Source organism: Oncorhynchus keta, chromosome 29 (assembly GCF_023373465.1).
Source record: "Oncorhynchus keta strain PuntledgeMale-10-30-2019 chromosome 29, Oket_V2, whole genome shotgun sequence".
Taxonomy (NCBI): Eukaryota; Metazoa; Chordata; class Actinopteri; order Salmoniformes; family Salmonidae; genus Oncorhynchus; species Oncorhynchus keta.
In genome coordinates this window covers 15,572,018-15,593,843 of record NC_068449.1, presented here as the reverse complement: position 1 = coordinate 15,593,843, position 21,826 = coordinate 15,572,018, and the positions used below count along the sequence as shown (strand labels likewise).

General features: G+C 44.0%; 1 protein-coding gene across 4 annotated transcripts in view; it reads left to right on the top strand.

The window, feature by feature from the left end:
• LOC118362335 (myelin transcription factor 1-like protein) overlaps positions 1–21,826 on the top strand; it is a 180,362-nt gene that overhangs the window by 54,611 nt on the left and 103,925 nt on the right. For all 4 annotated transcript variants that reach the window (XM_052486106.1, XM_052486107.1, XM_052486108.1 and 1 more), the window contains exon 2: positions 21,432–21,547. The gene's annotated coding sequence lies outside the window, so the exon portion shown is untranslated. The remainder of the gene's footprint in view (positions 1–21,431; positions 21,548–21,826) is intronic.

Below are 21,826 nucleotides of genomic sequence, written 5' to 3'. Positions count from 1 at the left end.
TAAAGTTTAACATGTACATAGGGTTCTCTTAGCCAAGAAAGTATTTTTTGCAGTTTAAAAGCTAATTTCCTGCAAATCTACACCTTTTAACCTGACTTCTGCCATGTTAAGACATCTGAGTGAGCGTTACCAGCAACATCAATGGGGGCCCACTGGAGGTCAGGGCACCTGGTTACGTCCCCTGCAATGCCCTGTTGGTAATTCATCCACGACTACTACACGTTTAGATAGCTTTCTAGACTAACTAGATTCATTTGCCAATCGAAGAAAAAAAATCACTGGCCTGAGCTAATTGAGTGAATGAGTGACATACACCTCATGACCAAAAGTATGTGGACACTTGCTTGTTGAATGTCTCATTCTAAAATCATGGGCAGTAATTGTTGTTGCTCCTAGACATTTTCACTTCACAATAACAGCACTTACAGTTGACCGGGGAAGCTCTAGCAGGACAGAAATATGATGAACTGACTTGTTGAAAAGGTGACATCCTACGACGGTGCCATGTTGAAAGTCACTGAGCTCTTCAGTAAGGATGTTCTACTGCCAATGTTTGTCTATAGAGATTGCATGGCTGTGTGCTCAGGTTTTATACACCTGTCAGCAATGGTGTGGCTGAAATAGCCGAATTCAATAATTTAAAGGGTGTCCACGTACTTTTCTGCATATAGTGTGTTACACCAGGAAAACTACTGATGCACAACCATCTTTCGAAAATGCACCTTGTGTATTCTACAATTCAACAGTTGAGTTGGATTTTTGTTTTAGATTCCCTCTCTCACAGTTGAAGTGTACCTATGATAAAAATTACAGACCTCTACATGCTTTGTAAGTAGGGAAAACGGCCCTGAAAGCAAGCCTCTCACGTCTATCCAACTTGGCTCCTCATCATTATGAGGTATGAATCCTATTAGCAAGGGTTGCATGGTCCTATTTTATTTTGATTATATTTTCCATTCTCAAGAAAACATTGTTGCAGTGCCAGTGTGGGTCTACCCCCTCTCCTGCGATGTTGTGTGTGTGGTGTGTGTGTGTGTGTGTGTGTGTGTGTGTGTGTGTGTGTGTGTGTGTGTGTGTGTGTGTGTGTGTGTGTGTGTGTGTGTGTGTGTGTGTGTGTGTGTGTGTGTGTGTGTGTGTGTGTGTGTGTGTGTGTGTGTGTGTGTGTGTGTGTATGTTTGTCAGGTGGGGGTACCTGAGCGAGGGCTATCATCCTGGGGTACACCTGCAGGGCAGAGAGGCACGTGTCAGCCCCATTTATCTATCTGTAGGCAGCATCATTGATATTCTGAGAGATGCCCAATAGCAGTAGCAGCAGTAGCAGCAGCTGTAGTAGCAGCAGTGGTAGCAGCAGTAGCAGCAGCTATAGTAGCAGCAGTAGCAGCAGCTGTAGTAGCAGCAGTAGCAGCAGCTGTAGTAGCAGCAGTGGTAGCAGCAGTAGCAGCAGCTATAGTAGCAGCAGTAGCAGCAGCTATAGTAGCAGCAGTAGCAGCAGCTATAGTAGCAGCAGTAGCAGCAGCTGTAGTAGCAGCAGTAGCAGCATATGTAGTAGCAGCAGTGGTAGCAGCAGTAGCAGCAGTAGCAGCAGTAGCACCAGCAGTAGCAGCAGCTATAGTAGCAGCAGTAGCAGCAGCTGTAGTAGCAGCAGCAGCAGCTGTAGTAGCAGCAGTAGTAGTAGTAGCAGCAGTAGTAGTAGTAGCAGCAGTAGTAGTAGCAGTAGCAGCAGTAGTAGTAGTAGTTGCAGTTGCAGCAGCAGTAGTAGCAGCAGTAGCACCAGCTGTAGTAGCAGCAGTAGCACCAGTTGCAGCAGCAGCAGTCGTAGCAGACTGACTCCTCACTGCACAGCAGAGAAGATACAGAGAAGAGAGAGACTGAGAACAGTAGAGCTCCTCAATGTCTCTGCAGACTGGGATTAATCAGAAAGTCAAACACATAGCTATGCATGAATGCACGCATACATGCACGTACACATGCACACACACATCAGAGAGACACACACACACAGTGTTTGCAAAAGCATATTTTCATGTTGCCCATGTTTCAGATACTACATTCAGGTAATTTAGTCAACAAGTAACATCTTTTAGAGCACATAGACAGGCACACACACACACAGGGACATACATTGACTCACACACAGAGCTGTCCCTGCAACCACAGCAGGGAGGGTCTGATTTGAAGAGCAGGACTAAGTGACAAATGCCAAATGCTAGAAAATGTCACCATCAACAATGACACAAAGGATTCTGCATTTGATGTACCTATATCATGTCAAAAATTGAAAAGGCTGGCCAGAAATGTCCTACAAAACAATCCCAGTGGGAATGCAAGGGACAGACATATTGACACACATAGACACACAGTAACACATAAATCAGACCCAGTAACACCTGAATCAAACACACAGTAATGTATGAATCAGACACACAGTAACACATGAATCAGACACAGAGTAACACATGAATCAGACACACAGTAATACATTAATCAGACACACAGTAACACCTGAATCAGGCACACAGTAATACATGAATCAGGCACACAGTAACATATGAATCAGACACACAGTAACACATGAATCAGACACACAGTAACACATGAATCAGACACACAGTAACACATGAATCAGACACACAGTAACACATGAATCAGACACACAGTAACACATGAATCAGACACACAGTAACACATGAATCAGACACACAGTAACACATGAATCAGACACACAGTAACACATGAATCAGACACACAGTAACACATGAATCAGACACACAGTAACACATGAATCAGACACACAGTAACACATGAATCAGACACACAGTAACACATGAATCAGACACACAGTAATACATGAATCAGACACACAGTAACATATGAATCAGACACACAGTAAAACATGAATCAGACACACAGTAACACATGAATCAGACACACAGTAACACATGAATCAGACACACAGTAACACATGAATCAGACACACAGTAACACATGAATCAGACACACAGTAACACATGAATCAGACACACAGTAACATATGAATCAGACACAGAGTAACACATGAATCAGACACACAGTAACACATGAATCAGACACACAGTAACATATGAATCAGACACACAGTAACACATGAATCAGACACACAGTAACACATGAATCAGACACACAGTAACACATGAATCAGACACACAGTAACACATGAATCAGACACACAGTAACATATGAATCAGACACACAGTAACACATGAATCAGACACAGAGTAACACATGAATCAGACACAGAGTAACACATGAATCAGACACACAGTAACACATGAATCAGACACAGAGTAACACATGAATCAGACACACAGTAATACATTAATCAGACACACAGTAACACATGAATCAGACACACAGTAACATATGAATCAGACACACAGTAACACATGAATCAGACACACAGTAACACATGAATCAGACACACAGTAACATATGAATCAGACACAGAGTAACACATGAATCAGACACACAGTAATACATGAATCAGACACACAGTAACATATGAATCAGACACACAGTAACATATGAATCAGACACACAGTAACACATGAATCAGACACACAGTAACACATGAATCATACACACAGTAATACATGAATCAGACACACAGTAACATATGAATCAGACACACAGTAATACATGAATCAGACACACAGTAATACATGAATCAGACACTCAGTAACACATGAATCAGACACAGAGTAACACATGAATCAGACACACAGTAACACATGAATCAGACACACAGTAACATATGAATCAGACACACAGTAACACATGAATCAGACACACAGTAACACATGAATCAGACACAGAGTAACACATGAATCAGACACACAGTAATACATTAATCAGACACACAGTAACACATGAATCAGACACAGAGTAACACATGAATCAGACACACAGTAATACATGAATCAGACACACAGTAACATATGAATCAGACACACAGTAACACATGAATCAGACACACAGTAACATATGAATCAGACACACAGTAATACATGAATCAGACACACAGTAACACATGAATCAGACACACAGTAACATATGAATCAGACACAGAGTAACACATGAATCAGACACACAGTAACACATGAATCAGACACACAGTAACACATGAATCAGACACACAGTAACACATGAATCAGACACACAGTAACACATGAATCAGACACAGAGTAACACATGAATCAGACACACAGTAACACATGAATCAGACACACAGTAACACATGAATCAGACACACAGTAACATATGAATCAGACACACAGTAACACATGAATCAGACACACAGTAACACATGAATCAGACACACAGTAACATATGAATCAGACACAGAGTAACACATGAATCAGACACACAGTAATACATGAATCAGACACACAGTAACACCTGAATCAGATACACAGTAACACATGAATCAGACACAGAGTAACACATGAATCAGACACACAGTAACACATGAATCATACACACAGTAATACATGAATCAGACACACAGTAACATATGAATCAGACACACAGTAATACATGAATCAGACACACAGTAATACATGAATCAGACACACAGTAACACATGAATCAGACACAGAGTAACACATGAATCAGACACACAGTAACATATGAATCAGACACACAGTAACACATGAATCAGACACACAGTAACACATGAATCAGACACACAGTAACATATGAATCAGACACACAGTAACACATGAATCAGAAACACAGTAACACATGAATCAGACACACAGTAACACATGAATCAGACACTCAGTAACACATGAATCAGACACACATGAATCAGACACAGAGTAACACATGAATCAGACACACAGTAACACATGAATCAGACACACAGTAACATATGAATCAGACACACAGTAACACATGAATCAGACACTCAGTAACGCATGAATCAGACACACATGAATCAGACACAGAGTAACACATGAATCAGACACACAATAACACATGAATCAGACACACAGTAACACATGAATCAGACACACAGTAACATATGAATCAGACACGCAGTAACACATGAATTAGACACACAGTAACATATGAATCAGACACACAGTAACACATGAATCAGACACACAGTAACACATGAATCAGACACACAGTAACATATGAATCAGACACACAGTAACACATGAATCAGACACACAGTAACACATGAATCAGACACACAGTAACACATGAATCAGACACACAGTAATACATTAATCAGACACACAGTAACACATGAATCAGACACACAGTAACATATGAATCAGACACACAGTAACACATGAATCAGACACACAGTAACACATGAATCAGACACACAGTAACACATGAATCAGACACAGAGTAACACATGAATCAGACACACAGTAATACATGAATCAGACACACAGTAACACCTGAATCAGATACACAGTAACACATGAATCAGACACACAGTAACACATGAATCAGACACACAGTAACACATGAATCAGACACACAGTAACACATGAATCAGACACACAGTAACACATGAATCAGACACACAGTAACATATGAATCAGACACACAGTATCACATGAATCAGACACACAGTAACATATGAATCAGACACACAGTAACACATGAATCAGACACACAGTAACACATGAATCAGACACACAGTAACATATGAATCAGACACACAGTAACACATGAATCAGGCACAGAGTAACACATGAATCAGACACACAGTAACACATGAATCAGACACACAGTAACATATGAATCAGACACACAGTAACACATGAATCAGAAACACAGTAACACATGAATCAGACACACAGTAACACATGAATCAGACACTCAGTAACACATGAATCAGACACACATGAATCAGACACAGAGTAACACATGAATCAGACACACAGTAACACATGAATCAGACACACAGTAACATATGAATCAGACACACAGTAACACATGAATCAGACACTCAGTAACGCATGAATCAGACACACATGAATCAGACACAGAGTAACACATGAATCAGACACACAGTAACACATGAATCAGACACACAGTAACACATGAATCAGACACACAGTAACATATGAATCAGACACACAGTAACACATGAATTAGACACACAGTAACATATGAATCAGACACACAGTAACACATGAATCAGACACACAGTAACACATGAATCAGACACACAGTAACATATGAATCAGACACGCAGTAACACATGAATCAGACACACAGTAACATATGAATCAGACACACAGTAATACATGAATCAGACACACAGTAACATATGAATCAGACACACAGTAACATATGAATCAGACACACAGTAACACATGAATCAGACACACAGTAACACATGAATCAGACACACAGTAACATATGAATCAGACACACAGTAACATATGAATCAGACACACAGTAATACATGAATCAGACACACAGTAACACATGAATCAGACACACAGTAACACATGAATCAGACACACAGTAACACATGAATCAGACACACAGTAACACATGAATCAGACACACAGTAACACATGAATCAGACACACAGTAACACATGAATCAGACACACAGTAACACATGAATCAGACACACAGTAACACATGAATCAGACACACAGTAACACATGAATCAGACACACAGTAACACATGAATCAGACACACAGTCATACATGAATCAGACACACATGAATCAGACACACAGTAACACATGAATCAGACACACAGTAACACATGAATCAGACACACAGTAACACATGAATCAGACACACAGTAACACATGAATCAGACACTCAATAAAACATGAATCAGACACACAGTAACACATGAATCAGACACACAGTAACACATGAATCAGACACACAGTAACACATGAATCAGACACATAGTAACATATGAATCAGACACACAGTAACACATGAATCAGACACACAGTAACATATGAATCAGACACACAGTAACACATGAATCAGACACAGAGTAACACATGAATCAGACACACAGTAACACATGAATCAGACACACAGTAACATATGAATCAGACACACAGTAACACATGAATCAGACACACAGTAACATATGAATCAGACACACAGTAACACATGAATCAGACACACAGTAACACATGAATCAGACACACAGTAACATATGAATCAGACACACAGTAACATATGAATCAGACACACAGTATCACATGAATCAGACACACAGTAACATATGAATCAGACACACAGTAACACATGAATCAGACACACAGTAACACATGAATCAGACACACAGTAACACATGAATCAGACACACAGTAACATATGAATCAGACACACAGTATCACATGAATCAGACACACAGTAACATATGAATCAGACACACAGTAACACATGAATCAGACACGCAGTAATACATGAATCAGACACACAGTAACACATGAATCAGACACACAGTATCACATGAATCAGAGACACAGTAAAATATGAATCAGACACACAGTATCACATGAATCAGACACACAGTAACATATGAATCAGACACACAGTAACACATGAATCAGACACACAGTAACACATGAATCAGACACACAGTATCACATGAATCAGACACACAGTAACATATGAATCAGACACACAGTATCACATGAATCAGACACACAGTAACATATGAATCAGACACACAGTAACATATGAATCAGACACGCAGTAATACATTAATCTTTGAAATTGTTTTTTGCATTTTTGTAACATGCATATAAGATGATAGACCAAACAATATATAGGTATTGGTTGAAGCTCAATGTTAAATTCAAATCTCCCTAAGCCGTTATCACACCAATCACAATGAGAATTCACAAATGAACTTAATTGGAAGTACACAGCATACTCCCCGCCTCTTGTCATGAGCCGTCCGGCCGTTACTGGTCATTAGCAATTGATTTTTCAACAGTATTTCTTGCGCCAACCTAGGTGAAATTCTAGACATCGGATTAAAAAGAGACTATATGGTAAAGTGACCATTGGACTTAAAATATTCTGCATTTTCAGCTTCCAGGAATTGTGTCCAGATCCTTGTGTCATGGTGCAATGCATTATCATGCTGAAACATGAGGTGATGGAGGTGGATGAATGGCACGACAATGGGCCTCAGGATGTTGTCACAGTATCTCTGTTCATTCAAATTGCCATCGATAAAATGCAATTGTGTTTCTTGTCCGTAGCTTATGCCTATACCATAACCCCACAGCTACCATGGGGCACTGTTCACAACGTTTATATCAGCAAACCGCTCACCCACACGACACCATACACATGGTCTGCGGTTGAGAAGACGTACTGCTAAATTCTCAAAAACAACATTGGATGAGGCTTATGGTGGAGAAATGAACATTGAATGATCTGGCAACAGCTCTGGTGGACATTCCTGCAGCCAGCATGCCAGATGCACACTCCCTCCAAACTTGAGGCATCTGTGGCATAGTGTTTTTTGACAAAATGGCCCATTTTAGAGTGGTCTTTTATTGCTCTCCACAAGATGCACCTGTGTAATTATCATGCTGTTTAATCAGCTTCTTGAAATACCACACCTGTCAGGTGGATGGATTATCTTGGCAAAGGAGAAATGATCACTAACAGGGTTGTAAACAAATGTGTGCACAGGATTTGAGAGAAATCAGCTATTTGTGTGTATGGAAATTATCTGGGATCTTTTATTTCAGCTCATGAAACTTGGGACCAACACTTTACATGCTGCGTTTATATTTTTTACTCAGAAATCTTGGCAACCAAATCAAATCTCCTGCGGCCAAATTCGGTCCGCGGGCTGCCAGTTGGGGAACCCTGGTGTAGAGTATTCCTGTAATAATGTGAGAACTTGCAAGTCTGTCTCCCTGTCTGACCTTGTGCTGCTCTGGCTGCTGTGAATACTGTAAAATATATACTCTGCCTTTCTCCTCTCTCTGCGCCCAACCTCTCTCACATCAGCCTTAGCATCACATTCATCTTTTTTATCTACCTTTACCTACCTCCCACTATCTCTTTCCCTTGCTACCTTCCACTTTCCCTCCCTCTTTTCCTCATCACTCTCTTCCTCCATGTATTGCTGTGTGTGTGTGTGTGTGTGTGTGTGTGTGTGTGTGTGTGTGTGTGTGTGTGTGTGTGTGTGTGTGTGTGTGTGTGTGTGTGTGTGTGTGTGTGTGTGTGTGTGTGTGTGTGTGTGTGTGTGTGTGTGTGTGTGTGTGTGTGTGTGTGTGTGTGTGGATGCGGCACCCCACTGCGCTGTGTCTACCATGTTCACAGTCAGTGCAGAGCTGATTGGAGCCTGCATGGTGTGATAATGGGCCTTTCAGGAGTGCTGAGCAGGGAGAGAGAGAGACGCTGGGACCAACACACACACACACACACACAAAACACACACATATCTTTCAGATTGGCTGAGCGGGGAGACAAACGCAGGGCCAAAGACTCGACTGGTAATTAAGACCCTGGTGCTCTCGTTTGATGGAAAATGGCCCCCTCCCCCTCCCTCTCTCCCTCTGCTCTTTCTACCTCCCCTCCCTTTCCTCATGCTATATGCTCTCCCTCACTGCCAACCCTCCCTCCCCCTCCCTCTCTCCCTCTGCTCTTTCTACCTCCCCTCCCTCTCCTCATGCTATATGCTCTCCCTCACTGCCAACCCTCCCTACCCTTCCCTACCCTCTATCCACTCCACCCCTCCCCCTCCCTCTCCGTTGGGCTGATTGCCGTCTGCCATCTCTCACCTGAGTGTTCAACCCAGCTTTCATTGTACTGGTGATTACTGTGGGTAATTACAGTACCGTGGCTGTGGATGATATTACCTCCCAGCCTCCCAAGGGGCTCTGCTTTACGGTGTGTGTGTGTATGTATGTTTGAATGAATGTATGTATGTATGTATGTATGTATGTATGTATGTATGTATGTATGTATGTATGTATGTATGTATGTATGTATGTATGTATGTATGTATGTATGTATGTATGTATGTATGTATGTATGTATGTATGTGTGTGTGTGTGTGTGTGTGTGTGTGTGTTTGTTAGTTTGTGTATATGTGTGTGTGTGTTTGTTAGTTTGTGTATATGTGTGTGTGTTTGTTAGTTTGTGTATATGTGTATATGTGTGTGTGTTTGTTAGTTTGTGTATATGTGTGTTTGAGTGGGTCTGAAAGTGAGACTGCTGTTGCTTCACACCAACGGTCAACATCAACCTCTCAAGTCTTTGACATTACATTTACATTTAAGTCATTTAGCAGACGCTCTTATCCAGAGCGACTTACAAATTGGTGCATTCACCTTATGACATCCAGTGGAACAGCCACTTTACAATAGTGCATCTAAATCTTTTAAGGGGGGTGAGAAGGATTACTTTATCAAGGGGGTGAGAGTTTGTCTGGGCTGTTTGCTTGAGAAGAGACAAAATATATATTTCCCTATTCACCAGGTTATATTTCTGTCAAAAAATATTTGAATTCAAAAACAGTTTTAGGCAAAGGAATATCAAACATTACCCCAGCCACCTCCCCTCACCTTGGCAGCTGCAGAGGCAACAATGTCTGGGTAAGAATCAGATTTGGTTCCCTCTCCCTGTCTATCCCCTACCATCCCTGGTTCCCTCTCTCTGACTACCCCCTACCATCCCTAGTTCCCTCTCTCTGTCTATCCCCTACCATCCATGGTTCCCTCTCACTGTCTATCCCCTACCATCCCTGGTTCCCTCTCTCTGTCTATCCCCTACCATCCATGGTTCCCTCTCACTGTCTATCCCCTACCATCCCTGGTTCCCTCTCTCTGTCTATCCCCTACCATCCCTGGTTCCCTCTCTCTGTCTACCCCCTACCATCCCTAGTTCCCTCTCTCTGTCTATCCCCTACCATCCATGGTTCCCTCTCACTGTCTATCCCCTACCATCCCTGGTTCCCTCTCTCTGTCTATCCCCTACCATCCCTGGTTCCCTCTCTCTGTCTATCCCCTACCATCCCTGGTTCCCTCTCTCTGTCTACCCCCTACCATCCCTATTTCCCTCTCTCTGTCTATCCCCTACCATCCATGGTTCCCTCTCACTGTCTATCCCCTACCATCCATGGTTCCCTCTCACTGTCTATCCCCTACCATCCCTGGTTCCCTCTCTCTGTCTATCCCCTACCATCCCTGGTTCCCTCTCTCTGTCTACCCCCTACCATCCCTAGTTCCCTCTCTCTGTCTATCCCTACCATCCATGGTTCCCTCTCACTGTCTATCCCCTACCATCCCTGGTTCCCTCTCTCTGTCTATCCCCTACCATCCATGGTTCCCTCTCACTGTCTATCCCCTACCATCCATGGTTCCCTCTCACTGTCTATCCCCTACCATCCCTAGTTCCCTCTCTCTGTCTATCCCCTACCATCCATGGTTCCCTCTCACTGTCTATCCCCTACCATCCCTGGTTCCCTCTCCCTGTCTATCCCCTACCATCCATGGTTCCCTCTCTCTGTCTACCCCCTACCATCCCTAGTTCCCTCTCTCTGTCTATCCCCTACCATCCCTGGTTCCCTCTCCCTGTCTATCCCCTACCATCCCTAGTTCCCTCTCCCTGTCTATCCCCTACCATCCATGGTTCCCTCTCACTGTCTATCCCCTACCATCCCTGGTTCCCTCTCTCTGTCTATCCCCTACCATCCCTAGTTCCCTCTCCCTGTCTATCCCCTACCATCCATGGTTCCCTCTCACTGTCTATCCCCTACCATCCCTGGTTCCCTCTCTCTGTCTACCCCCTACCATCCCTAGTTCCCTCTCCCTGTCTATCCCCTACCATCCCTAGTTCCCTCTCTCTGTCTATCCCCTACCATCCATGGTTCCCTCTCACTGTCTATCCCCTACCATCCCTGGTTCCCTCTCCCTGTCTTTCCCCTACCATCCCTAGTTCCCTCTCTCTGTCTTTCCCCTACCATCCCTGGTTCCCTCTCCCTGTCTATCCCCTACCATCCCTGGTTCCCTCTCCCTGTCTATCCCCTACCATCCCTGGTTCCCTCTCCCTGTCTATCCCCTACCATCCCTGGTTCCCTCTCCCTGTCTATCCCTACCATCCCTGGTTCACTCTCCCTGTCTATCCCCTACCATCCCTGATTCCTTCTCCCTGTCTATCCCCTCCATCCCTGATTCATTCTCTCTGTCTTTCCCCTACCATCCCTGGTTCCCTCTCCCTGTCTATCCCCTACCATCCCTAGTTCCCTCTCCCTGTCTATCCCCTACCATCCCTGGTTCCCTCTCCCTGTCTATCCCCTACCATCCCTGATTCCTTCTCTCTGTCTTTCCCCTACCATCCCTGGTTCCCTCTCCCTGTCTATCCCCTACCATCCCTAGTTCCCTCTCCCTGTCTATCCCCTACCATCCCTGGTTCCCTCTCCCTGTCTATCCCCTACCATCCCTAGTTCCCTCTCTCTGTCTTTCCCCTACCATCCCTGGTTCGCTCTCCCTGTCTATCCCCTACCATCCCTGGTTCCCTCTCCCTGTCTATCCCCTACCATCCCTGATTCCTTCTCTCTGTCTTTCCCCTACCATCCCTGGTTCCCTCTCCCTGTCTATCCCCTACCATCCCTGGTTCCCTCTCCCTGTCTATCCCCTACCATCCCTGGTTCCCTCTCCCTGTCTATCCCCTACCATCCCTGGTTCACTCTCCCTGTCTATCCCCTACCATCCCTGATTCCTTCTCCCTGTCTATCCCCTCCATCCCTGATTCCTTCTCTCTGTCTTTCCCCTACCATCCCTGGTTCCCTCTCCCTGTCTATCCCCTACCATCCCTGATTCCTTCTCCCTGTCTATCCCCTCCATCCCTGATTCCTTCTCTCTGTCTTTCCCCTACCATCCCTGGTTCCCTCTCCCTGTCTATCCCCTACCATCCCTGGTTCCCTCTCCCTGTCTATCCCCTACCATCCCTGGTTCACTCTCCCTGTCTATCCCCTACCATCCCTGGTTCCCTCTCCCTGTCTATCCCCTACCATCCCTGGTTCCCTCTCCCTGTCTATCCCCTACCATCCCTGGTTCACTCTCCCTGTCTATCCCCTACCATCCCTGGTTCCCTCTCCCTGTCTTTCCCCTACCATCCCTGGTTCCCTCTCCCTGTCTATCCCCTACCATCCCTGATTCCTTCTCCCTGTCTATCCCCTCCATCCCTGATTCCTTCTCTCTGTCTTTCCCCTACCATCCCTGGTTCCCTCTCCCTGTCTATCCCCTACCATCCCTGGTTCCCTCTCCCTGTCTATCCCCTACCATCCCTGGTTCACTCTCCCTGTCTATCCCCTACCATCCCTGGTTCCCTCTCCCTGTCTATCCCCTACCATCCCTGGTTCCCTCTCCCTGTCTATCCCCTACCATCCCTGGTTCACTCTCCCTGTCTATCCCCTACCATCCCTGGTTCCCTCTCCCTGTCTATCCCCTACCATCCCTGGTTCCCTCTCCCTGTCTACCCCCTACCATCCCTGATTCCTTCTCCCTGTCTATCCCCTCCATCCCTGATTCCTTCTCTCTGTCTTTCCCCTACCATCCCTGGTTCCCTCTCCCTGTCTATCCCCTACCATCCCTGGTTCCCTCTCCCTGTCTATCCCCTACCATCCCTGGTTCCCTCTCCCTGTCTATCCCCTACCATCCCTGGTTCCCTCTCCCTGTCTATCCCCTACCATCCCTGGTTCCCTCTCCCTGTCTATCCCCTACCATCCCTGGTTCACTCTCCCTGTCTATCCCCTACCATCCCTGGTTCCCTCTCCCTGTCTATCCCCTACCATCCCTGGTTCCCTCTCCCTGTCTACCCCCTACCATCCCTGGTTCCCTCTCCCTGTTTATCCCCTTTCCATCTCTGGTTCCCTCTCCCTGTCTATCCCCTACAATTCCTGGTTCCCTCTCTCTGTCTATCCCCTGCCATCCCTGGTTCCCTCTCCCTGTCTACCCCCTACCATCCCTGGTTCCCTCTCCCTGTTTATCCCCTTTCCATCTCTGGTTCCGTCTCCCTATTTATCCCCTTTCCATCCCTGGTTCCCTCTCCCTGTCTATCCCCTACCATCCCTGGTTCCCTCTCCCTGTCTATCCCCTTTCCATCTCTGGTTCCCTCTCCCTGTCTATCCCCTACAATTCCTGGTTCCCTCTCTCTGTCTATCCCCTTTCCATCTCTGGTTCCCTCTCTCTGTCTATCCCCTGCCATCCCTGGTTCCTTCTCCCTGTCTATCCCCTACCATCCCGGGTTCCCTCTCCCTGTCTTTCCCCTACCATCCCTGGTTCCCTCTCCCTGTCTATCCCCTACCATCCCTGGTTCCCTCTCCCTGTCTATCCCCCACCATCCCTGGTTCCCTCTCCCTGTCTATCCCCTACCATCCCTGGTTCCCTCTCCCTGTCTATCCCCTACCATCCCTGGTTCCCTCTCCCTGTCTATCCCCTACCATCCCTGGTTCCCTCTCCCTGTCTTTCCCCTACCATCCCTGGTTCCCTCTCCCTGTCTATCCCCTACCATCCCTGGTTCCCTCTCTCTGTCTTCACAAGCCTCTCCTACCACCATAATGTCTGTGTTATCTCTCTGTCTTTCCCTGGTCTCTTATTGTCTCCCCCTAACTCCCCTGTCTTCCCTTGGCTTTCTCCCACATTCTTGCTTCTGTCTATTCCATTGAACCCTGTCGCCGTACACACATTCTGCAGGTCAGGCAGCCCCAGTCAATCTGATACTGTTATAAAACCAGAGGGATCTGTCGGCTATTTTACGCACGTGTGTGTGTAATGTGTATGTATGTATGCGTGTGCAGTGTCCCTGAGCCTTTCTCTGTTATGAAGTGGGTTTCACATGTATCACATATTAGGTGATATAAAGCTGCTATTTACAGGCCATATACGCTGGCTCAAATAAATAGAACCTGGGAAAAGAGCAAACCCTACCCTCCTCCAACCTCTATGGATTATGAAATATTAGAAATTACACAAACACACCATCACTATCTCATAAAAGTGTGTATGTGTGTGTGTGACAGCTATAGATGGTGCTGCAAAACCTTGCTGAGCTCACTCTGTCACTGTCCTTGGTGCTGAAAGAGCAGCCCACTCACTAACCACAATGAATGCCGAACAGAATATTAAAACACACACACACACACACACACACACACACACACACACACACACACACACACACACACACACACACACACACACACACACACACACGCACACACGCGCACACACACACACACACACACACACACACACACACACACACACACACACACACACACACACACACACACACACACACACACACACACACACACACACACAAAATCAGCCCCAGAGAGGGATGGCTGCCATTGGAATGTGGGAAGCTACAATGGGACATGTCAGGGCTTTGATTTCATCCTCTGTCCCAAATCGGGTCCATAATCAGATCAATCAGAGGGCAGGGCCAGCGGCACTCAGGGTCTGGTTAGAGGATAGGGGGACAGGGATGGGGGTGTAGAGGGGGAGTAGAAGGGAGAGAGAGGGGGGAGAGGGCAGAGCGAGGGTGAAGAGTGGAGAGAGAGGGGGGAGACGGCAGAGCGAGGGAGAAGAGTGGAGAGAGAGGGGGGAGAGAGAGGAGAGACTGGGTTGTGGAAAAAGTAAAGGTTTGGGAGAGAAGGGATCTCAACTTGTTTTTATGGGAGAGGGGTATAACTCTGAAACGGAAACTGAACTCAGTAGATGTCCCCTTCCCAGGGAACCAGAGAGAAGTCTTTTGGGCATATGTTTTAGGGTTGTTGTTATTATTACTCCAACTACAAAGGCAGGCAGAGAGAGAGAGTGAGTGAGAGAGAAGAAGATAGAGGACGAGAGATGAAGAGAGATCAGGAAACACAGAATGAGAACCCCCAGTGGTTCAAAGGAAAGCTGTGGAAAACTACCACATGAAAACACACCCTGACGCTCTTATCTCCCTAGCAGTATTCCCAGCAGCATATTGTATTGCGTAGTGATTGGGCAGTTGGCCATTATGAGCTTCCTGGTAGAGATGTGGTAATGCCTGTGGCAGTGGCTCTGGCTGTGACTGGCTATTATGGACTTTTGTATTGAGTGTGACTCGAGTTGTGTTGCTTACTGTATCTGTGTGTTTTCGTGTGTGTCTGTATGTGTGTCTGTTTCCATGTGTGTGTGTGTTTCCGTGTGTGTGCGGGTCTGATTAGCAACATGGCATGCTCCCTGTCTGGGGCTTCATTTTCCCCACACACTCCACTGCTGCACCATTAAGACTTCCTCTGCTATCTCCTGTACTCTCAGATAATTAGCATGCCTACTAGTGGTGCGCGGGTCAGCTTTTTTTTCACCCACAATTGCTAATAACCCATCCACAACAGTGCAACTACATGTGATAAAGTAACTATCACCCTAACTTGCTAAAATAAAAAATGTTCTGTAGGCTACAGTCAGAGACAGCAGAACTATTTAAAAAATACATTTTCCTGGCTGATTTAAATATGTTTCTGCTTATGATATCACAAATGTTGGTAGGCTATTTGTTAAACAACTTGTCTATAATTCAATACATTCAGTTTCTCTTCTATCATGTATATGTTGCCCTAGAAGACTAATAAACCCTTGCTCAACAGAATGGCATAAATCGATAGAATGAATGCTTCAATCTAGTTGAAGTTGCTCTGTTAGCCAGTGGCATACCATCCTGCGTCTCACTGCTGGCTTGCTTCTGAAGCTAAACAGGATTGGTCCTGGATGGGAGACCAGATGCTGCTGGAAGTGGTGTTGGAGGTTCAGTAGGAGGCACTCTTTCCTCAGGTCTAAAAAAATATATATATCTCAGTTCCCCAGGGTAGTGATTGGGGACATTGCCTTGTGTAGGGTGCTGTCTTTGAGATGGGATGTTAAGCAGGTGTCCTGACTTTCTGTGGTCACTAAAGATCCCATGGCACTTATTTTAGGGGTGTGAAACATGGTGTCCTGGCTAAATTCACAATCTATCCCTCATATAGTCACCTAATCATCCCTAGCTTACATGTGGTTCATTCCTCCTCTCCCCTGTAACTATTCCCCAGGTTGTTGCTGTAAATGAGAATGTGTTCTCAGTCAACTTACCTGATAAAAATCGGTAAAGTTTTCTCTGTCATCTCTGTTTCTTTCACTGAACAAAGACGTTAGGGACCAGGGAGAAAGTGCAATAACCCCCCATCCAACAAAACAAACGGGAAGATTATTGACATCAGTTTGACCAGCTGTAAGGAAGTAGAAAACTGTGAAGAAGACCCAACATGTTTCTGATAAGATTTCAGTTTGGCTTGGATGCATATTTTATGTGTTTGAAATACTATCAGTTTTTATTATGCTGATGAAGATAGCACCTCTACAGACAGTATCTACCTGTGCATTTGCATTCTCTCAAGATGCTGAAAGAAATCAAATTTCTCCACTCCTGTTCCTGAGTCAAAATGTTGCCTACATTTTCTGCAAAATGTTAATTCTGCGGAAGTTAATATTCAGACTATGTGAGAGGTTATAGACCTACAGTCAGTGTCCAGTTTCTGTTTAACCTATTTGAACAGTAGGCTACAGTTACTTTGACATGCCATAGATGGGTTGGTTGTTTAGCAACAAAAACAAGGTGTGCGCAACTATATGGCCAAACAGGCGGCTTAGATTGTAGACAACATGTAATCTGTTTTTCGTCTCCAATATTCATTTAAAACGTAAATACATTTGCACAATGACCACTTGTTGTCCCTGAAATACATTGTTATAGTTGTAGGTTAGCTAGCTAGTTAGCTAGTTAGCTAATTTGAGCAATATTAGCATTGACATGAAATCAGTCAAAACACAAAACAACAAGACAGGGTATCAATAACAAGATGAAATGAGCTGAAACGAGCCACTTACGATTCCCTACATGGCAGTTTCTTGTCATTCTTTCTATGGATCTGGCCGTCCAGAATCACAACAGGCTGACCCCTGCCCCATGGAAGTGAGCACATCGTTTTCTTGACACTGTCAGCTAACCCACCTATAGGCCTATTTGAAGTCCCCGTCTTGTGACTGTCGAATTTGTATAGCACCTCACAATCATCACACATAGCATAAACAGAACTGCTATCATAGCCGGTGCCGAACATTGTTTTGGGCCCTGTGCTACTATGTCTGTATCGGTCCGTTAATAGAGGACTAGTAAAGGCTTTGTGAAGAAAAAATATAGATATTTTATTTATTAATATTTGTTTTTTATTAGGATTTTTCAGGAGTTGCTGCAGTACCCTCATCCACACAATATTTCATAACCGCAGGGACTGTGGGTTATGAGTCAACCCACACATCACTAATTCCTTCATGCAGGACATACAAAGAGACAGGGAGGGATAGAGGGATTGAGGGGGGGGGGTGTAGGAGAGTGAGGGAGAGAGGGAATGTATGTGACTAACTCTGCCTGTTAAGATAGAGGGCCTGGCAGCCAATTTAGTTGCTGTGGATCAGCAACAGTAAAAATTGAGTAATATTTACAAAGATATGCAAACGGCAAAAATTACGTGAGAAAAAAAAATTAACTTGACCAAAATAATAATTTAGCAAAAATAATAAACAGTTGGACAATAGCAAAACTTAACTTGACCGAAATAATAATTTAGCAAAAATAATAAACAGTTGGACAATAGCAATAATTCCTCAACTGTCACTCCCGTCTGAATGAATGGACCAAGGTGCAGCGTACTTAGAGTTCCACGTTTAATAATTATGCAACTCACCAAAAAAACAATACAGAAGAAAACGAAATGTGACACAAAAAACAAGATCCCACAAACAACAGGTGGGAAAAGGCTGCCTAAATATGATCCCCAATCAGAGACAACGATAGACAGCTGCCTCTGATTGGGAACCATACCAGGCCAACAAAGAAATAAAAAACATAGATTGCCCACCCTAGTCACACCCTGACCTAACCAAATAGAGAATTAAAAGGATCTCTAAGATCAGGGCGTGACATCAACTAGGGGACAAAAGCCAAAGCACCTCAAAGATAGGGCATGGACATATAATCCACTGGATGGATTGGATAGATTAGTGAATTCTATTGCTACGATAACAGCTCTGTAGCAACATGTTAGGCTACGTTCCAGTAAAACTCTCCATGAATGAGGACTGAGGACAGTGGGTTGTCCCTGCCCTAACCTGACATAAACCATTGCTAAACCAGTAATAATTCATACATACTATTTGTATTGACTCTCCACACATCCAACTCTTGCGCACAAGCGCACACACACACACACACACACACACAATCACCTATGAACACACAATCACACACAAGCACACACATGCAACCAGACTCTCTCACACACACATACACACTCAGTCGACTCTGCTGTTATAGTATATAGCCTACTATTTATCCAACTGCATTACCAAGAAACTACCCACTTTATATTGAAGCAATAAGGCCAGAGGAGGTGTGGTATATGGCCAATATATCGCGGCTAAATGCCTGGATACAGCCGTTAGCCGTAGTGTGTTGGCCATATACCACAATCCCCCGAGGTGCCTTATTGCTATTATACACTGCTTACCAGCGTAATAAGAACAGCAAAAAGTAATAAACAAATCAGCATTCAAGCTTTGAACCACCCGGTTTCTAATTGTAAATACAGTCATACTTGACATAGCACATCCATTATCAATATTATATATCATATTGTGTGTATATCAGGTTAATACTACTATGCATACTACCTTGAGATTTTTTATTGAACTTTTTATTTACTATTGATATTGATTATTGTACTGCAATATTGAGGGAGCTGCACCTTTTATACCTGCTGTAAACTGTGTATGTGATGAACAACATTTTTTTGCGTAATTGACAAAACAATGGCCAGCGATAACACATTTATAACCACATTTATAATCAAAGACTTTATAAACAAAAAAGACATAATGTGCACAAATGCGTTTCCAATAAATTATGAAGCGTTTGAAAACACCCCTAAAAATGATAAACTAAATTACGAGAGGCGCTCAAACTTGACCTAAAACCGTGAATTTACCAGTAAGCTTATAAGGAGGCAGAGCCTGTTCACAGCAGTGATGAGGACTGTAGGCCTATAGACAGGTTGGTGATACCAAACAAAGATACAAACATTTCTACAAAAAGATATACTATGACAACTACACTCTGTCGTTTGTGTTTTTTACATGGCAACAAAGCATTCTGATTTATTGGACTAGCGATAGCATAGTTAGATTAGCAAACAAGATTTGTAACATACAAATGGCGGCGTGCAAAAAGATGGCGGCCTCCATGCACTTACCACAAATGCCTAGTTTGCCATATTGTAGCTTACTCTTACTCTCTCTCTCTCTCTCTCTCTCTCTCTCAATTCAATTCAATTCAATTTCAATTCAAGGGGCTTTATTGGCATGGGAAACATGTGTTAACATTGCCAAAGCAAGTGAGGTAGACAACATACAAAGTGAATATATAAAGTGAAAAACAACAAAAATTAACAGTAAACATTACACATACAGAAGTTTAAAAACAGTAAAGACATTACACATGTCATATTATATATATATATATACAATGTACAAATAGTTAAAGGACACAAGATAAAATGAATAAGCATAAATATGGGTTGTATTTACAATGGTGTTTGTTCTTCACTGGTTGCCCTTTTCTCGTGGCAACAGGTCACAAATCTTCCTGCTGTGATGGCACACTGTGGAATTTCACCCAAAAGATATCTCTCTCTCTCTCTCTCTCTCTCTCTCTCTCTCTCTCTCTCTCTCTCTCTCTCTCTCTCTCTCTCTCTCTCTCTCTCTCTCTCCCCACTGTTTCTGTCTCCCACGGTCTCTCTCTCTCTCCCTCTCTCTCTGTCTGTTTACCCCATTAATCCTGTGTTCTGTTTCTTCTCTTGCTCTGTGTTTGTCACAGTTTTTTTGTACCATTGCCCTGGTTAGACCTCAACCTCATATATCTGGCCTGTTTGACATCAGAACCTCCTTGGAGCTGTCAAGCATACTCTGTCTGTCTGACATCCCTTTTCTCTCTCTCTCTCTTTCCTTTTCAATTCATAGAAGGCATAGGCGCGGAGAAATCATGGAAAATACCATGGATCATTAACTATATTTGTTCCCATTTCCTGCAGAATATGATAGATCTGGCTAATTACCACCTTGCCAAGTCTATTTCTGAAAATGACAAGCAGCTATTGGGCAGGAGGAAATCACTACATATGAGGCATACATTTTGTACATGCGACTATTGGTGAGGCCACCGCCAGCTCCCTTTTCAAAGGAAGGAAACTCAAGTCAAACACTGTCATACAGCATGTGTAAATATGATTTGCATGGAGATTTGAATTCATAAATATGGATATTGTTTTTTATTTCTTCGCAGAAAATGAATTTGGAAGAGTGGTGAGCTCTTTTTCTCCAGTTTAACGTCTACTATCTTGGGCCACGGAGGAAGCAGAGGTCTGGACCAAAGAGAAATCTCACCCCAAACCATTTCAGGTACAGTTATATGATATAATCATACAGTACACCTTGATACCTTGACCACAAAACCCCATTTAGATTTAAAGCCACAATTCTGTCATACTCAATCCCAATCATTTCAGGTAGAGATGCAAAACTCTGTCACAGCCAAACCTTTTCACAGGCTCTTTTCAGAGTGCTAGCTACCAACCTACGATAACACCACTCACCGGAGAAAACGTTGACAGCAGATTTCAATCTTTATCCCCCCCCTCTCTCTCTCTCTCTCTCCGGCACCCACTCAGATGCTATCAG